The sequence below is a fragment of the Pelophylax lessonae genome (genome assembly GCF_965119305.1).
Source record: "Pelophylax lessonae genome assembly, chromosome: 5".
NCBI lineage: Eukaryota > Metazoa > Chordata > Amphibia > Anura > Ranidae > Pelophylax > Pelophylax lessonae.
In genome coordinates, this window is record NC_138772.1 from 203,338,227 (window position 1) to 203,358,974 (window position 20,748).

General features: G+C 40.5%; 1 protein-coding gene across 1 annotated transcript in view; it reads left to right on the forward strand.

Annotated features, from left to right (window-relative positions):
* The window catches only part of SUGCT (succinyl-CoA:glutarate-CoA transferase), a 1,523,809-nt gene that overhangs the window by 713,878 nt on the left and 789,183 nt on the right, over positions 1-20,748 (forward strand). The gene's annotated exons all lie outside the window — the stretch shown is intronic.

Genomic DNA, 20,748 nt, shown 5'->3' on the forward strand with positions numbered 1-20,748 from the left:
CAAAGATATTGATCAGAAAGGATATTGATCCTTTATCAAGGTGTGTTTGGCCACCACAAGTCTCACCTTTGTTGTGAGACCTAAGTAAAGATGAATAAGCCCTAGGGGGATGAATTCCGCCACAGTTCAAAATTACTGAGTGGTGCCATACCTAAGCCATTTTAGCCAATTATTTTATATATCAATTTCTGGTATTAATCTTGTTAGGTTTCCCAATTGTGCCAGCTATCTTCTTTGCCTATACTTGTGTTTTTACATGATGTACCGTGCTACGTTCAGTCTTCTTTAGTTTGAACTGTAATTTTCTGGCTATCGTCTATTGACATATATGGAGAAGCTCTTTATTATTGGTAAAGAATCTCACTTTTGGCCACACTGGCCTTTTACATTAATAATTAAATGTAATTGCCCTGATAACTAATAGGCTCATGGGTCACTAAAGAGTATTTATTGTTTTCCGCCCTCCCCCCTACATTGCAAAGATGCTCCACATCATGGACTGCGTTTTACAACCCTTTAATAAATTGTAGGCCATGGGTGGAAACTTGCGGTTTGTCACAGAGATCAAAAAAAAAAAAAAAAAGCCCCATATTTTCTTTATAAGAGCAGGTGTTTTTAAATAGCCTTGCAAGATTTGAAAACTACTTTTTTCTGTGTATGTGTGCTCTATTATATTGTTCAATTTGTATATTGGTTTTTTAGCAGCACCAACCTGAGAATTGTGCGTTTAGGGTGTGCCCCCCCCCAATATCTTTTTTGTTTCATGTATAGTCCTGACCAGACTTATGGGCGGAGAACCCCACTCTCCCACACCAAGACCTCATTAGCATGGTCCACCTGTAAGTAGTTACAGGAGGTGTCCCTTCATTGCAGTTTTAGCAGAGGAATATGCAGCTAGCAAACTCCTCCCATGACAAGAGTGAGTATTGCCCTATGGTTTTGAGAAGTGGGATTATCTTTTCTATGAATAGTGTAGGACCCACTGAAAATTGGGTACTTTGACGTTGTGGTGGGCTTAAGCACAATATGGCCATATGGTGTGACCAAATCCGCAAATTTTCTTTATAAGAGCATGTGTTTTTAAATAGCCTTGCAAGATTTGAAAACTACTTTTTTCTGTGTATGTGTGCGCTATTATATTGTTCAATTTGTCACAGAGATCCCTCTGCTTAACTTTGCAATCAGTCACAATGCTTATAGTACACCTAACTGGGCTCTCTCCTGGATTTTTTTTTTGCTCATTTTAAACGTGCTCAACTTGCTTCAGAGTCCAGAAGCAAATGGAGCACAATGTACATTTGTAATGGACATTGCTGTGCGGTGCTTCTTAAATGGACCCCCAAGTGTCGAGACCCCTCATGTTTGTAGAAGTCTTCTCCATGGTCATTCCGTTTACATAGGGCAGAATATTTAGTAGAATATAATTTCCCCCTGATGAGGACACGCAAGAGCCCTGTGTCAATACGCGTGGGGGAGGGGCCATACGTCGGAGTGTGAGTACAGCTCAGAGCATTTTCACAGCTCACTGAGCAGATAAACCAGAACAGTTGGAGACCCCCGCCTGAGCTTCTGAGCCACTATTTGCAAAATAGCCATTATAGTGTGGTGCGCTGCAAGCACCAATTAAATGTAAGTGCAATACGTTTATTTTTAATAAAGTCTGTTTACAAGACATTACTTGCACCATATATATCTTTCTTCCTATCCATGTGAGCCATCCGTAAAGGATAGGAGCACCCTGACAGCATTTAAGAAAAAGCAACCCCGCATCTATATCTATTGGATTGAGCACAAGGCCATTACTGACCAAGCTTAAGTGTGAGGTCACAGGCATAAAGGTGAGGCACCCACCTGAAGGGGGGGGGGCACAGAGATTGGAGGTGAAATTTTGTTTGCTCACGACCATATTTGAGCACTGGTGATTGGGATTATATCTCCATACAGAGGAGCATACTTTGTTTGGACACTTATCATTTGGATACCAGGCATAAGGAACTTGACACTAATTCACTACGCCACTTTGCATGATTTATATGTGTTTGAATATTCATTGTATGGTTATATTGCATATAGAGAATTATTAATTGTGTTTAAATTGGATTTAATCAGTGCACAACTGTTGATATATACACATAAATATTTTTTTTCTACACAGAGTGATACAAATTTTTCACTACAAATTCATTATTTGTTTAACTTAATTTATTATTAATACAAGCTACACAGGTTCACGCAGCACATATTTATATTATTTCATTCAGAATATAATAGGGTTCACAAAGGGATAATTCCAAGAGGAATCCTTGAAGAGAACCAGTCAGTATGGAAATACAGGAGCTGCCACTGCTGACTTCTCTTTTTTATAGTGCAAACACCAGAACTGTCTTTCGTAAATCAGAATTGACCCTTTTTTCCTCTACATCGAAGAAAGCTGCCATCTTAGCTACTGTGTGATCTAAAAGTTGTTGTGGTGCTGTATTTGTGATTAGTTATAACATCAGCCATTTGAGGGATTGACAGTTCAGATGAGAGCTAATGTAAGCACATTTGTAACTGTAACTTTACCTTGCAATGGCATGGCTTGAATGTAACTGTGTTTGGAAACACAAATGGGTACAGACATTTGTGGTTCAAGCAGTACAATCCAGAGTGAATGTCGCTCTTAGTTTACTATGATCAATGTACATATGTTCAATGGGTTCATTGTACAGTAAACCCCCCTCCATTGCGGGGGTTACGTTCCGGACCCAGCCGTGAAAAGTGAAAATCCGCGAAATAGAAAAACCCTATTAAAATGCATTGTAGGCATGTTTTTTTACTGTCACTGTACGTGTAAAAGCATTTTAAGGTCTTTAAACACACTTTTAAAACAATAGAAACTCATTTAAACACATAAAAGATACTGAGAGACATAGCAAGAGCTATGGAAAACACAAAAATATTAAATTTTTAATGATTTATATAGTAAAATAACATTACAAAAAAAAAACCGGGACCGCAAAAACTGAACCGCGATGGAGCGGGGGTTTACTGTATATACGTATATATTTTAATAAATACTTATGCACAGTACAAAATTGTATATTGCTACAGATACACAAGCAGGAATTTAAATCAATAGATTAGTTGTGAATTTGCATTTGGCTTCAATTTTATTTTTTGTGACAAATAATAATTGCATTGCTATTGCTTAAATATAGCCTGCTTATGTTAACTGCATTGTTTATTCCATTGCTGTCCTTAAACATTTAGACCGCATAATTGCACTAGTTGTTCAGATGTCCCAAAAGCAGACTCTTTCTGACTTTAGGTACCCATAGCCTGGTCCTTTCTCATCTGTTCAAATGAGTAAATGGAAGGTGAATTTAACTGTGACCTTGGGTTCTACTTATGCAAACGTACTCTCGATGTGTGCTGTGTGCTTTTACCAGATGTGGTAGCATATATTTGCAGGATGCATCAGGACGGGGAAACTACGGCAGTATGATATAGTCTGGAGGTTAATAAAATCTACTCACTTCACAGGCTTCCACAAATAAACAGATGAAACCAACAGATAATTTTTCCAGTCATCAAATATTTAACTTCTTTATTTTCTGTTTGTTTTCTGTGGCATATTTATCTTAGCCGAAAGAACTGTGAAAGGAAATGGAATAGCCTTCTGGGACAGGAAGAATACTGTTTCTGTAGAAATGTTAAATTAATTTTTATGGTGATGCAGAGTCAACGACTGGTTGTTAAGGGATGGCTCAGTGCCATTGGGTGGAGTTTTGTTTTGATATCCTTTTAGAGTTTGCAGGTGTTTGGCACTGACTGAAATCATGACCAGCTGTGATATTTCACTGCTGATTATTCCCTCCCAGTACTTCTCAGTGGTGATGTATCACCGGCGGCGTCCTCCACCTGATAAACTCCACTTGTGTGGTACGTTTTGTTGTGCCCTTTTGGCAGCCAGCATGGTATCATCACTGCCTTCAGAGTTGTGGGATGCAGCTGAGATTAAAATGGAAAAAAATCAACCTGTCTAGTACACTACTTGGTCTAGAAGGATTTATTATTCTCTTCAGTTGCTGGAGAGTGCTAAAACTGACAATTGTGATAAATTTTAGAGTGTTGACATGGAAGCTCTTCCTAATCCCTTTAGTGCCTCTTATAACAGCAGTTCTCTGTGCTGTACTATTTTACAGACCTTTTGGTATGGAAGGGGTTATCTGGCATTGATTTTATATTCCAGGAATTTTAGGGTCCTTCCACTGACATTTTATAATGTGCACTTTATTTTTTTAATGGGAAACAGTATATGCCACTGTATTTGTAAAACATATTTGTCAAACAATTGGAATTATAAGTTTTCTTGCATTTATTGGTTACAAATGCTAGTATAATATACCTCAACTTACCATATACATTTTCAGCTTCCATGTTTAGCTGCCTTAAAAGTGATTTAATTGTACTGAGAACAGTATTGGATTTTAAAAATTGAACGCGTACCTTATCGAACTCAGAATTTACTTTATGTTTCTTAGGATGTGGTATTTAAAAACAAATTCATGTCATCTATTAGGATTTAACATCTTGTTAGGACTATAATGCAGAACTTGAAGGATTGGATGTTTACCTAAACAACAGTAGGCTAGACATTAGGTACCATATTTTAGCCCCAATTATTCAAAGTGCTTCATAGTACAATTTAAATTTTGTTTGGTAACCAAGTGAGACCAATGGAAATGATGCATGTGATTTTTCTGCTAAACAATATGTACAACAGTGAGACAAGTGTTTATTGATTAAACATCACTGGTGTTGCCATACTAATGACATATAATAGTAATTGCCATGGATTATTGCATCGGTAAAACCAAAACCAGATTTATGTGATTCCAATGTAGAAGCAGTTGACAAAAGAAGAATAACCCTCATAATTGTTTTATCTAGACCTTGCTGGTTTCCAAGGCTGTAATAGCAGACCAGGAGGTCCACAGAGTAGGCAGGGATATAATAACCCATAAATCAAAAAAATAAACCCTTCACCATTAAAACTGCACATATGGTAAAAATGATGCAGAGGCCCATATATAAAGGCAGCCAAATTTTATAGTGGAACTAAAGTCCATATTGTCCAATTACCTCTCCTTCAACGCTCCACGGTCCCTCAATGTCATCTTTTGCATGGCTTCTTCAGCAGCCACCTTCAAACAGGATATATGCCAGAATTTAAATTGAGCTGCACATGTGCAGCTTAGTGTATATTCCAAAGAAGACTGTGAGCAGGCAGGTAGGTTTATTTTATTGCAAAAGATACATTGCATGTCTCTTCTGTCTGCTCACAGTTATGTAATTAGTGACTTTAATTCCCCTTTCAATATTGAAGAATAAGTTCTCCTTTGGGAACATATCACATGTTCCACCCGTTTTTAGGGTGGAACATGTAACATGTTCCCATTGCTGCAGCCGCTGCCCTGGAGAAGTTCCATGTACTAGCTGTAATTTTTATTAAATCCATGCAGCTATTCGGATCTCCACCCATACGGCTGTTTCATTCATTCACACAGCTCTGTGTGTGAATGAACTGCAAGCCCCAACATCCTTTGCAACTGTCAGCTTGTAGTTCCCAATGAACTACCACAGCGCTGTGCCAGATCACATACCTTTTGTATGTGATCACGGATCGTGGTAAAGGGCCAATGAGAACGGCCCTTTACCACGTGATCGCTCTGTCCAATGATGGAGCGATCACTTGTCAACAAACCGGCGCATGTCCGGTTAATTTTTCTGCTCTCCCTGCACACTGTACACAACGATTGGTACAGTGTGCTAGGAGAGGAGAGAAACTGCACGCCTCCTCCATACCTCAACTGTGCCTCATCCATGCCCCATCCATGCATCATCCTTGCCTCATCCATGCATCATCCGTGCCACATCCATCCCTCATCCGTGCCACATCCATGCTTCATCCGTGCCTCATCGGTGCCACATCCATGACTCATCCATGTCACATCCGTGCCCACCCATGCCACCTCAGTGCTCATCCATGCCACATCCGTGCTCATCCATGCCTCATCTGTGCCACATCTGTACCTTATACGTGCCACATCCATGCCTCATCCATGCCACATCCGTGCCTCATCCATGCCTCATATATGCCACATCTGTGCCCACCCATGCCACCTCAGTGCTCATCCATGCCATATCCGTGCTCATAAATGTCACATCAGTGCTCATACATGCCATGCCAGTGCTCATCCATACCACATTGCTCATCCATGCCACGTCAGTGCTCATCAATAGCACGTCAGTACTCATCCATGCCACATCCATGCCGCGTCAGTAGTAATCCATGCCACGTCAGTGGTAATCCATGCCACATTCATGCCATGTCAGTGCTCATCCGTGCCACATCCATGCCACGTCAGTTCTCATCCATGCCACATCCATGCCATGTCAGTGCTCATCCGTGCCACATCCATGCCACATCAGTGCTCATCCGTGCCACATCCGTGCCATGTCAGTGCTCACCTGTGCCACATCCAAGCCACATCAGTGCTCATCCATGCCACATCAGTGCTCACTTGTGCCACATCCATGCCACGTCAGTGCTCATTGGTGCCACATCCATGCCATGTCAGTGCTCATCCGTGCCACATGCATGCCATGTCAGTGCTCATCCGTGCCACATCCATGCCATATCAGTGTTCATCCGTGCCACATCAGTGCTCATCAGTGCCACATCCATGCAACATTAGTGCTCATCCGTGCCACATGCATGCCATGTCAGTGCTCATCAGTGCCACATCCATGCAAAATTAGTGCTCATCAGTGCCACATCCATTCCATGTCAGTGCTCATCCGTGCCACATCAGTGCTCACCTGTGCCACATCCATGCCACGTCAGTGCTCATCAGTGCCACATCCATGCCATGTCAGTGCTCATCCGTGCCACATGCATGCCATGTCAGTGCTCATCCGTGCCACATCCATGCCATATCAGTGTTCATCCGTGCCACATCAGTGATCATCAGTGCCACATCCATGCAACATTAGTGCTCATCCGTGCCACATGCATGCCATGTCAGTGCTCATCCGTGCCACATCCATGCCATATCAGTGTTCATCCGTGCCACATCAGTGCCACATCCATGCAACATTAGTGCTCATCAGTGCCACATCCATGCCATGTCAGTGCTCATCCGTGCCACATCAGTGCTCATCAGTGCAACATTCATGCCACATCAGTGCTGATCTGTGTCACTTCCATGCCACATCAGTGCTCATCCCTGCCACATTAGTGCTCATCCGTGCCACATCCATGCTACATCAGTGCTCATCCATGCTACATCAGTGCCACTACAGTGCTTATCAGTGCCCTACAGTGCCACACAAAATTGTAATGGGAAGTCAGAAAATGGCAGTGCTTCCTGCATATTGGGCCTCTGTATGTGGCCAGGCTGTGGGAAAGTGTCACACATGGGGTATTGCCATACTCAGGAGGAGTAGCATAATGTGTTTTGGGGGTGTAATTTTTGCTATGTACATGCTATGTGTTAAAAATATCTTATAAATGGACAACTTTGTGTAAAAAAAAATGCGTTTTCATTTTCTTTTCACATTTTCCAAAAACATGTGGAAAAAAATGACATGCTCAAAAGACTCATTATGCCTCCTAGATTATGTGTTGGGTGTTTTATTTCCAAAATGGGGTAATTTTGAGGGCATTTCCATTGTCCTGGTGCTCCAGGGCCCTTAAAAGTGTGATAGGTTGTCAGGAAATGATATGTGTAATTTAGGCTCCTAGAACCCTTGGAGGTGCTACTTGGATGTTGGACCTCTGTATGTGGTCAGGCTGTGGAAAAGTCCCACACATATGGTATCCCCATACTCAGGAGGAGTAGCAGAATGTATTTTAGGGTGCTGTTGCAAGTATGCCAATAAAGTGTGTGAGAAATAACTTGGTAATATGACCATTTTGTAAAAAAAAAATAAAATAAAAGAAATCTTAATTATGCAAAGAATTGTGGAAAAAAATTACAACTTCAAAAAACTCACCATGACTCTTACTAAATACCTTGGAATGTCTTCCAAAATGGGGTCATTTGGGGCTTATTTGTACTTTACTGGCTTGTTAGGGTCTAAAGAAATGAGATAGGTTAGTACATCAGGTATGATCAATTTTCAATGATTGGCACCATAGCTTGTAGACTCTATAACCTTCACAAAGACCAAAAGATGCATACTTATTTGGGTTATTTTTTACTAAAGATATGTAGCAATATAAGTTTTGACCAAAATTTATGAAGAAAAATGACCAAATTTGCAAAATTTTAGAACTGAAACAAGGAAAATGCATTTTTGTACAAACTTTTCAGTCTTTTTTCATTTAAAGCGCAACAAATAAAAAAACCCAATTATGATTTTTTTGTTTGTGTGAAAAAAAAGGACGGAAATTTCATATGGGTACAGTGTTGCATGACTGAGTAATTGTCATTCAAAATGTGAGAGCACTGAAAGCTGAAAATTGGTCTGGTTAGGAAGGGGGTTTAAGTGCCCAGTGGGTAAGCAAATGTTGCAGATGAGGTTTATTCCTAGATCCAAATGACTTCCTGAATTAATCCAATAAAAAGTTCAACTTTGGTGTGTTAGTTTTTAATTGAAGTTAAACAACACTTTTGTTAGCCAAGAGTCATCCTTTTTTTCTTTAAAATATCTCTTTTAAGTCTCTTTTTGACTAAAATAAAAGAAGGCAATGTCAAAAAGGCTACACGGGCAAGTTAGAGGCAATTATTAATTTTTTCAACATCTGTATGAATATACTGTAGGTAAACTTATGTGTTCAATCATTGTTAATTATTTATTTTCTATGCACATGAAAAAGTAGTAATAATCTGGACTTTAGCTTTATTAGTCATTTACTTTTACAGTAACATGACATAGTTACAGTTACAGTAACATGGCACTACATAAACCAATATTCACAATTTAAGTACAATGCATTTCAAGTTTTTATGATCAATGACTTATCAACTAATTTCTGGAAAATCTTTGCAAGCAGGTATGATTAAAATGAACAGGACCAGCAGAGATCTCTTTGATCCAAAAAAGATCAAAGTTGAAAAATGAATGGAGGAGTCCAGGCTTTGAAAGTAAATGGAAACGCTGTGCTTGATTCTGTTCATTGTATGAGAAGAGAGCTGATTAGAGAGTACACAGCTTCCTTTTTTGCTACTTACTGTATGTACACATCTTCTGTAAAGTATTCACTTGAGACATCTGTCAAAATTCATGCATAATTTAGGTTGATGAAAAACGATTAGGGATCAGCTGTTTCATGATATTTCACAGCTGCTGTCATCATGTCAGCTTTTTGAAGTTGGAAGAAACTTTGAAAGGTGTTTAAATGATGACTGCAATTTTATCTACTGTGCAAATATGTAACATGAACTCTCCACCCAGGGGATTACCGTATCAACGTTTTTTTCCTCCGCACAATATTACATTAAATACACGTAGAATAGTTGATATTTTGCATGTGATAAATGCGTTTTCTATTGTTGCCCTCTTTTACACATACAGATGGTTTTGGTTGTTAGTGATGTTCATTAGCAAATAACCAAAGCCTCTCTTATATACTAAAGATACTTGAAGGTTGGGTTGCTAAATGTAAACATGCTATCACATTGTAAGAGGAGTTGCAGTTTGCAAGGGAATTTCCCAGAGCTTAGTGAATGTGGTGAAAAGAAAAACTGTGTTGTTGCTTTAACATGATTAGATGATAGAAGTCAGAAGAGTTTCATCTCATTCACTAAGCTCTAAGGAAAATTCCCCTGTAAAATGTGCAACTTCGCTTTCATAGTGAGCATCCTGTTTGCTTTTTTAGTGGATTTAAGGTGTCCTGTGTTTATAATCTAGCCCCCGTAATTTGAAATAATAGGAAAATGGCATGATCCATTGCATGATCCTCCAGGATGTCCTCTACAATGTATCAGCTTCAAACACACTTATAGTATACATTGTTAGAGCTCATTAAAATTGGTCATATAGCTTGTAAATATATTTCCACTGGCAGGTTATTTTCAGTCTGCTTTTAAACACCTACTTAGATTAAGACTATTTATTCGTTTTTTTTCTTATTGATTCCTGAAATAGCATTGTTTGAGTACATATTTATGTGCCTGCAGGTGTGTTATTCCTAAAAGCTTGCAATTTATCTACTTAGACCAATTGTTATAAGCCTATCTGATTGTTATCATGCATAACTGTACTTGTATATTGAAGAGGATATAAAATATGTTGTGTACTGGTGCAACAAACAAAGTTAAAGTGATGTACAGTACATTGTAGTGAGTCAGCCAGGGGCAAGGCTAAGAGTGGGTTTATTTGGGAGGGCAGATCTATATCTTACAGCTCTGCCTGTTAAAGAGGTAAGCCTGAGATAGACAGGCTTTGTATGAAGAGTAGAGTTGGGCTCGGGCTTGTTCGGAATCACACCTGCCGGATCCCGCCAGGAAGCCGACACTGCACATGGCTAATCACATTGAGACATTGCCCGATCTGTGTAGCTGCGGACCAGGAAATGTCTCACTGCCTGTAATTGGCATTGTACAGTGTGCACTTCCTGGTGGGATTGGGCAGATGAGATCCAGAAAATGCCTGAGCCCATTTCTAATGAAGAGAAGAGAACTGCTTGTGAGCAGAGTTGTATAAAGTACTCGAAACCCATACTTGAGTAAAAGTACAAGTGCTCGATCAAAAAGTGACTTGAGTAGAAGTGGAAGTGCTCTATCAAAAAGTGACTTGAGTAGAAGTGGAAGTGCTCTATCAAAAAGTGACTTGAGTAGAAGTACTAAAGTATTCAACATTTTTTGTACTTAAGTATTGCAAGTAGTTTTTTTTTAATTTTGCTACTCAAGTACTGAAAGTAAAAGTACCAGTAGTTTTGAAAAAAATTGCTACTCAAGTACTGAAAGTAAAAGTACAAGTACTGTGTTATGTAGTTATTAAAGAAAGAAGTCAAAAGTTTGAACATCATATTGTTTTTTATTATTTCAAATGCAGCTTTTATTTATACATACAGTAGCATTTATTTTCGTATGGGCTGATAATACACATGTTTTGAGCTTCATGAAACCTGCCATCTACTGTTCTGGCAGTGGTAATTTTTATAATTGTAACGAGTAACTATACAGCACAAAAAAAAAATATCGGAGTAGAAGTATTGAAATCATTGAAAAAATGTAGTGAAGTAGGAGAAAAAAATTCTACTCTAGGAAAGTACAGATACCGCCTTTCGGTACTTAAGTACAGTAGTGAAGTAGTTCTACTTAGTTACTATACATCTCTGCTTGTGAGCCTTCTTCCTGGGAAAGGGGAAAACTGGGCTGCCTAAAAGGTGTGTGTGTGTTTTGGACTTTCTTCATGCTATTGAGCCTTGTACCTGTGCTACTACAAACTTATATTGCACTGAGAGACGTTTGTTTTGTAAAGAAAGAGCCTTTTCTTTGTGTTTGTTGACCTATAAAGCAAACTTTATTTTTCAAAAAATGTATTTCTGATGCTTAATTTCTCCTCAATTGCCTACAATTGGTGGAAGATGCAAAAATCTGATTGAGGGGTGCAGGCCACTCCCATGTTGTCAATTATACAGAAGAAGCAATGCAGTAGCTTGTTAAGCAGCTGGCACTGGGCAAAATTCAAGCTCTGACCTGCTATGAGCAGATAACGGCTGCACAACAGTAGGCCCTGGTGTGGTCAGTCACAGCCTAAAAAGAAACATTTGCTGGCTAAACAATTTTCTGTCCTATAGAATGTTGTGACCCAACCAGCTCTGGTATACCAGTTTACCTGCAGAAGACATGCAGTTCTTTGCTGGACCTGCCATTAACTGGGTCAACTAGCAGCCCACTGTCTGGTGATAGAGTTTTGTTGGTGCCAACTGTGGATAGCAAATTCCTAACAAATTCCTAACAAATGACAGGGATCCTATGAGTTAGTCAGAAAAGTATGAAAGGATAACTAGAAAGTATGTCAGCCCACAAAGAGAAAGTCCTACCAAATGTTTCATGCTAATCTTGTTAAACCCTAAAAGAGTTCAGAATTTGACAGTAGACCTGGAAATTCACAAATGTCTTGATTCCCTGATTTTAAAAAAGTAGGGCTAGCAGAGAGCCTCTCCTTCTCTCAAAAACAGATGTCCTGAAATGGAGGTTCTTGCAAAGAAATCAAAATTGTTCTCAAACCTGCTGGGCCTAACTAATGTAATTAAGCATGAGATTCTCACAGACCCTGGTGTCTGAGTACATTTTAACCTGAACCAAAGCTCTTGGACTTATCTTTCAATAGTCTAGTTGGCATTCTGCCCCTTCATCTTCACTTCTTTATTTTAAAATCACGTGTGGTTGAAATGTGTCAACCTATCTGATTTAGAGTGTGGATTTGATTGTATTTTATTGGTATAATTAACGTAATCTATCCATTCCTTTAGTATCAAAGATGAGGCCAACCTCAAGTATCTAGGTATCATGGTGTGAGCTACATTAATGAGGTGCTGTGGGAGAGTATTGTGTGGGTCCAGTCTTAGCATATAGAAGGTATGAAATAGAAAACCCTGTTATGTGCCTGATCAGTTGATTTGAGTTGATTGCACTCCAATACTTTTATATCTACAGGCAGAACCAGAATATATGACTTAGTGTTCCTCTTTCTTTATTACATCTCCAACAGGTGGAAGTTATTGGTCAGTTTTATGCTGGAGAACAGTTCAATACCAAAAAGAATCTTATAGTTCATTTACAGTATGTGCTGTGGTGCAGATTTTCTGCTATTGATGATCTGTAAGCAGGGCAGACATCAGAAATTTTAGGGCCCCTTACACATCTTTAGGCCTTGGTTCCTCCCTCCCCCCTAGGTCTGACCACCAACATTCTCCAGGGCCCACCCACTGGATGTCCCACCAAGTCACCCACTTTTATTTTAAAACTCTTACAACTTAATATATGAAAATATATAAAAATTAAAAGTGTGTTCCAAGTCATTCGTGCACCTACCGACATCTATAGAAGACTCCTGGACACCTACCAACCTCTTTATAAGACGTCCTAAAACCTACTGACCTCTATTTAAGATCCCTGACACCTACCGACCACTATATAAGACCCCCCCAATACCTACCAACCTCTATATAAGACTCCAAATACATACTGTACTGATCTCTATATTAGACCTCCAAAAATACCTACCTACCTCTATATAAGACCCCCTGACACTTACCAATCTGTATATAGGACCCCCTGACACCCACCTACCTCTATATAAGACCCCTGACACCTAACTACCTCTATATAAGACTCCAGACACCTACCTACCTCTATATCAGACCCCCTGACACCTGAGTGGTTGGTGTATAACAACACTGAAGAAATGACACTTGGCTACAATGTAAAGTAGTGAGTGTACAGCTTGTATAACAGTGTAAATTTGCTGTCCCCTCAAAATAACTCAACACACAGCCATTAATGTCTAAACCGCTGGCAACAAAAGTGAGTACACCCCTAAGTGAAAATGTCCAAATTGGGCCAAATTAGCCCTTTTGCCCTTCCCGTCATGTGACTCATTAGTGTTACAAGGTCTCAGGTGTAACTGGGGAGCAGTTGTGTTTAATTTGTTGTTATCGCTCTCACTCTCTCATACTGGCCACTGGAAGTTCAAAATGACACCTCATGGCAACGAACTCGTTGAGGATGTGAAAAAAAGAATTGTTGCTCTACATAAAGATGGCCTAGGCTTTAAGAAGATTGCCAAGACCCTGAAACTGAGCTGCTGCATGGTGGCCACTACCATTCAGCGGTTTAACAGGACAGGTTCCACTCAGAACAGGCCTCACCATGGTCGACCAAAGAAGTTGAGTGCACATGCTCAGCGTCATATCCAGATGTTGTCTTTGGGAAATAGACGTATGAGTGCTGCCAGAATTGCTGCAGAGGTTAAAGGGGTGGGAGGTCAGCCTGTCAGTGCTCAGACGATATGCTGCACACTGCATCAAATTGGTCTGCGTGGCTGTCGTCCTATAAGGAAGCCTCTTATAAAGATGATGCAAACAGTTTGCTGTAGACAAGCAGACTAAGGACATGGATTACTGGAACCATGTCCTGTGATCTGATGAGACCAAGATAAATGTATTTGGTTCCCGATGGTGTCAAGCGCGTGTGGCTGCAATCAGGTTAGGAGTACAAAGACAAGTGTGCCTACAGTCAAGCATGGTGGTGGAAGTGTCATGGTCTGGGGCTGCATGAGTGCTGCTGGCGCTGGAGAGCCACAGGTCATTGAGGGAACTGTGAATGCCAACATGTACTGTCACATACCGAAGCAGAGCATGATCCCCTCCCTTTGGAGAATGGGCCGCAGGGCAGTATTCCAACATAACAACCCAAACACACCTCCAAGATGACCACTGCCTTGCTAAACAAGCTAAGGGTAAAGGTGATGGACTTGCCAAGCATGTCTCCAGACCTAAACCCTATTAAGCATCTGTGGGGCATCCTCAAACGGAAGGTGGAGGAGCGCGAGGTGTCTAACATTCACCAGCTCGGTGATGTCATCATGGAGGAGTGGAAGAGGACTCCACTCGCAACCTATGAAGCTCTGGTAAACTCAATGCCCAAGAGAGTTAAGGCAGTGCTGGAAAATACAGGTGTCCACACAAAATATTGACACTTTGGGTCCAATTTGGACTTTTTCACTTAGGGGTGTGTGTTGAGTTATTTTTAAGGGACAGCAATTTACACTGTTATACGAGCTGTACACTCACTACTTTACATTGTAGCAAAGTGTAATTTCGTCAGTGTTGTCACATGACAAGAGATAATACAATATTTACAAAAATGTGAGGGGTGTACTCAATTTTGTGAGATACTGTATCAGTGTTATACACTCACCGGCCACATTATTAGGTACACCCTTTCAATTGCTTTGTAACACAAATTGCTAATCCGCCAATCACATTACAGCAACTCAATGCATTTAGGCTTCTAGACGGGATGAAGATGACTTGCTGAAGTTCAAACTGAGCATCAGAATGGGGAAGAAATGGAACTTAAGTGACTTTGAATAGGGCATTGTTGTTGGTGCCAGACAGGTTGGTCTGAGTATTTAAAAACTGCAGATCTACTGAGATTTTCATGCAGAACCATCTCTAGGGTTTACAGAGAATGGTCCAAAAAAGAGAAAATATCCAGTCAGTGACAGTTGGGTGGACGAAAATGCCTTGTTGATGTCAGAGGTCAGAGGAGAATGGGCAGACTGGTTCCAGAAGATAAAGAGGCAACAATAACTCAAACACTCATTACAACCAAGGTATGCAGAATACCATCTCTGAATGCACAACAAATTGAACCTTGAAGCAGATGGGCTACAGCAGCAGAAGACCACACTAGGTGCCACTCCTGTAAGTTAAGAACAGGAAACTGAGGCTACAGTTCGCACAGGCTCACCAAAATTAGACAACAGAAGATTGGAAAAATGTTGCCTGCTCTAAAGAATCTGGATTTCAGCTGCGACATTTTGAAGGTAGGGTCAGAGTTTGGCGTAAACAACATGAAAGCCTGCATTGTATCAACAGTTTAGACTGGTGATGTAATGGTGTGGGGGATATTTTATTGGCACACTTTGGGCCCCTTAGTACCAATTGAGCATCATTTAAATGCCATGGCCTACCTGAGTATTGTTCCTGACCATGGACCACAATTTCTGAGGAATGTTTCCAACACCTTGTTGAATCTATGCCACAAAGAAGGCAGTTCTGAAGGCAAGGGTTTTTAGGGAATAGCACTTGGTGTATGGGCACTGAACACGAACACTCAGCCTGGCTGATATAGATTTAAACAGAGTGACACACTAAGCTGCTGGGCTGGCAATCACTGTCATTAACCTGCAGTGCACTCTCTGACACCTCCAGCTTTCTTCAGCACTGAATCAGATCTCCATGGGTCAACTATATCCCTCTCTCTACCCAGCCAGCATCGGAGTCCTCTCCTAGAGGGATACCATGGTTCACTGCCTCCTCTGGGCTTAACCCAACCTCTTATTTACATTGTAATCTGTGGGCACCTCCAGGGACAGACTGAGCCTCTCATGGGGTCCCCTACTGACCCGATCTGAATGGTCAGTCCACCCCTGGTTGGGGTCCAGGCCCCCTACATGTGTATGGGCTGTTCTCCCCTGATGGCGGCCCTGTCTGTAAGCAAATTATCTAACTTTGTTTTCCAGAGATTTTGAGTTCTATGTGTGTCTTTAGATTGTTAGCAAATCCAAGAATTTAAAGGATTTGGTGGACCCTGGTGGGCCCTTACCTAAGCAGATCTTCTCAAACATCAAAAGAGGATGAGTGTAGTTCAGCGTACAGTGTGTTGAGGCTGTGTTATAAAATGTGTGGTATACTATGTCCAATCTGTTGATGAGTTTTCCCTGGCTTGAAAATGTACCTACTAGGGGTGGACACTTATCGGACCAGTGGCAAAGAAAATCCAACTATCCCTCCTAGTGAAGGATGTTTGTCAATGCTATCAGATTTCACTGCATAGGTGGACCATGGCAGTATAGTAAGACCACATTATTCCAGGACAAACCAGGCTTTTTCCTTTTTATGAAGAAACTTATCTGCTGTTCTCTATGCATTAAATGGCAGGCTTGGTAATATTTGTTTAAGACCTGGAAAGCTTAAGGCTCACTTTTTCACTAGGGAGCAAGATAATTGACTTTCATGGTCTGGATTATTTGTCCAGCCATATAAACTGGCGTAGTTTACTCTCCAGGAATTTAAAAAAAAATAAGGTGGAATACAAATAGTAACTGTTTAAAGTACATATATCAGTCTTGGTAAGATATTCATTTTAATAGCAGCTATTCTAAGTAGCCAACAGAATGAGATATGCTTCCACATTTAAAGTTCCAATTTATTTTGTGTCAGTAAGGGTAGGAAATTATACAGACAGGATAGAGAGGAGGACATGTTTATGCCTAGCTACCTAATTTGAGAGGTGGTCAAAGTGAATAGATTTTGAGGTAGAAGATAACAGGGAGATTGTTGGTGTCCTGCAAAACATGGATTCATTATAGATAATTTTCATATTTGATAATGTAGCATAGTGATCAAAGGCTTTTATCAGGTTTGGTATGGTCTTTTGGGGGCATTTAAAGAAGTACATATCATCCTCAAATAGGGCTTCTTTATATCTGTCAGAGTTGTGAGTCCCCAGATTTTCTTATCTGCTCTGAATAGTTTTAAGCTCATTATGAATACCAGTGGGGATAGAGGACACCTCTGTCTGGTCCCGTTTGTTATTGTGAAGGCTTTCATAAAAGTGTCATTCTTTAACTCTAGCTCTGGCACTTAGTTTGGAGTATATTGCTGCTTTTGTTTTGGAGACCAATATCTTGCAGCACCTCAAACATGTAATCCCATGCTATTCTTCTGAATTCCTTCTCTGTATCTGTTAACAGTAATATTATCCCTCTCATCGCATTTAGTGCCTTGATGGTATTGTTCGGTACTTACCTGTATTGTTTTGTATTCCTCTGCTGGGAAAAAGCAAACCTGTTCCATATAAATCAGAGACGGAATCAGTGGGAGAAGGCAACTCGACAGAATTTTCATGAATAGCTTGAGATCTATATTTGGGAGAGAGATGGGTCTGCAGCTTGTATAATTTTGTGGGTCTTTGCCCTCCTTATGAATGAATACTACAGCTGCAAGAAAAAGTATGTGAACCCTTTGGAATGATATGGATTTCTACACAAATTGGTCATAAAATGTGATCTGATCATCATCATCTAAGTCACAACAATAGACAATCACAGTCTGCTTAAACTAATAACACATAAAGAATGAAATGTTGCCATGTTTTTATTGAACACACCATGTAAACATTCACAGTGCAGGTGAAAAAAGTATGTGAACCCTTGGATTTATTAACTGGTTGAACCTCCTTGGCAGCAATAACTTCAACCAAACGTTTCCTGTAGTTGCAGATCAGACGTGCACAACGGTCAGGAGTAATTCTTGAACATTCCTCTTTACAGAACTGTTTCAGTTCAGCAATATTCTTGCGATGTCTGGTGTGAATCGCTTTCTTGAGGTCATGCCACAGCATCTCAATCGGGTTGAGGCCAGGACTCTGACTGGGCCACTTCAGAAGTCATATTTTCTTCTGTTTAAGCCATTCTGTTGTTGATTTACTTCTATGCTTTGGGTCATTGTCCTGTTGCAACACCTATCTTCTGTTGAGCTTCAGCTGGTAGACAGATGGCCTTAAGTTCTCCTGCAAAATGTCTTGATAAACTTGCAGCAATGTTTTGTTTGGACAGCAGTGGCTTCCACTGTGGTATCCTCCCATGAAATCCATTCTTGTTTAGTGTTTTACATATTGTAGATTTGCTAACAGGGATGTTAGCATTTGCCAGTGACTTTTGTAAGTCTTTAACTGACACTCTAGGATTCTTCTTCACCCCATTGAGCAGTCTGTGCTGTGCTCTTGCAGTCATCTTTACAGGACGGCCACTCCTAGAGAGAGTAGCAGCAGTGCTGAACTTTCTCCATTTATAGACAATTTTGTCTTACCTTGGACTGATGAACAGCAAGGCTTTTGGAGATACTTTTATAACCCTTTCCAGCTTTATGCAAGTCATTCTTAATCGTAGGTCTTCTGAGAGCTCTTTTGTGCGAGACATCATTCACATCAGGCAATGCTTCTTGTGATAAGCAAACCCAGAACTGGTGTGTGTTTTTTATAGGGCAGGGCAGCTGTAACCAACACCTCCAATCTCATCTCATTGATTGGACTCCAGTTGGCTGACATCTCACTCCAATTAGCTCTTGGAGATGTCATTAGTCTAGGGGTTCACATACTTTTTCCACCTGCACTATGAATGTTTACATGGTGTGTTCAATAAAAACATGGCAACATTTCATTCTTTGTGTGTTATTAGTTTAAGCAGACTGTGATTGTCTATTGTGACTTAGATGATGATCAGATCACATTTTATGACCAATTTGTGCAGAAATCCATATCATTCCAAAGGGTTCACACACTTTTTCTTGCAACTGTATATGTGCATCTAAGGTTTGTGTGTGTGTGTGTCGGGGGGGGGGGGGTGACATCCCTTGCTCAGTCTGTTAACCACTTGCCGACTGCCGCACGACTATGGCCTTACTATGTATGTATGAATGTGAGTTAAGGACCTTAGATTGTACGCTCCTTGAGGGTAGGGACTGATGTGAATGTGCAACGTATATGTAAAGCGCTGCGTAAATTGACAGCGCTATATAAGAACCTGAAGTAAATAAATAAAAAAATATACTGCGGCGGTCAGCCCCTCCTGGGCAAAGTGGCGTACCGGTACGTCACTTGCCCATGAGCCTCTAGGGGGCGAGCGCGCACCGCCAGAGGCGCGCTCCCACCCCCGCTTGTTCCCTGACATCCCCGTGCAAGTGACCGGTGGCTCCAATGTCCGCCGGCCACTCGTGATCTCCCCCTGGAGAGGGAGAAAGGCAGACGGCTGATGTAAACACAGCCGTCTGTCATTCTCCCTGATATAACTGCAGAGACTATACGATCCTGCTATGTAGGATCGTATGTCTCTGTGGTTACATCACAAGCCATTCCCCCCACAGTTAGAATCACGCCCCTAGGGTTACATTTAACCCACTGATCACCAATAAAGTTAACCCTTTCCCTGCCAGTGTCATTTTTACAGTAACAGTGCATATGTATAGAACTGATTACTGTAGTATTGTCACTGGTACCCCCAAAAGTGTCAAAAATGTCAGTCAGGGGTCCAATCTGTCCGCCGCAATGTCGCAGTCCCGCAAAAAAAAAACCGCAGATCGCCGCCATTACAATAAAAACAATAAAAATGACATAAATCTTTCCCGTAGTTAGTAAACGCAATAACTTTTGTACAAACCAATCCAAAAATGATTTTTTTCACCAAAAAAATGTAGCAGAAAACAAATTGGCCTGAAATGTTAAATTTTGATTTCAAAAAAAATTTTTTTGGGGAATTTCATATAAAAAAGTAAAAATCGCACAGGTGATTAAATACCACCAAAAGAAAGCTTTTTTTGTGGGAAAAAAAGGACGCCAATTTAATTTGGGTACAGCGTTGCACGACCGCGCAATTGTCCGTTAAAGTCACGCAGTGCCGAATCGCAAAATAGGCCCTGGTCTTTGAGCAGCCAAATCCTCCGGGGCTTAAGTGGTTAAATTACTTTACAAAATATGGCACCAGTTCTACTTCAAACATCTTGTAATATTGTAAAAGAAGCCCATCTAAGCCAGGACCTTTGCATAGTTTCATGTGTTTTCATTTCTTTATTTAAAGCTATGCAGCAAAACATTACAGCATAAGAAAACAAATGAAAGTCGATGATGCCGTTAATAAAAATGTTCTACAGCAAGTATATCCTGCATTGTGATGTAAAACATATAGAAAAACATAAATGACATGCCATACTGAAAAAAGAGGAAAAGAAATGGCACCAATCAGCATGTATGGAACTCATATGGGGTGGGGATCAGAACATAGGCGTTACATGGTGAAGGGCACCCTACCCCTTCCCTATACTAGTTGTATCTAACTATCAGAGCATACCAAGTTATATTTTTTGGTTTATGGAAGGAAAGAGTAGACACCCCAGGTGTCTAAATAATGGGTAAAAAGAAAAAGAATGAAAAGAGGAGGGAGGATGGGGTGTTTCGGCAG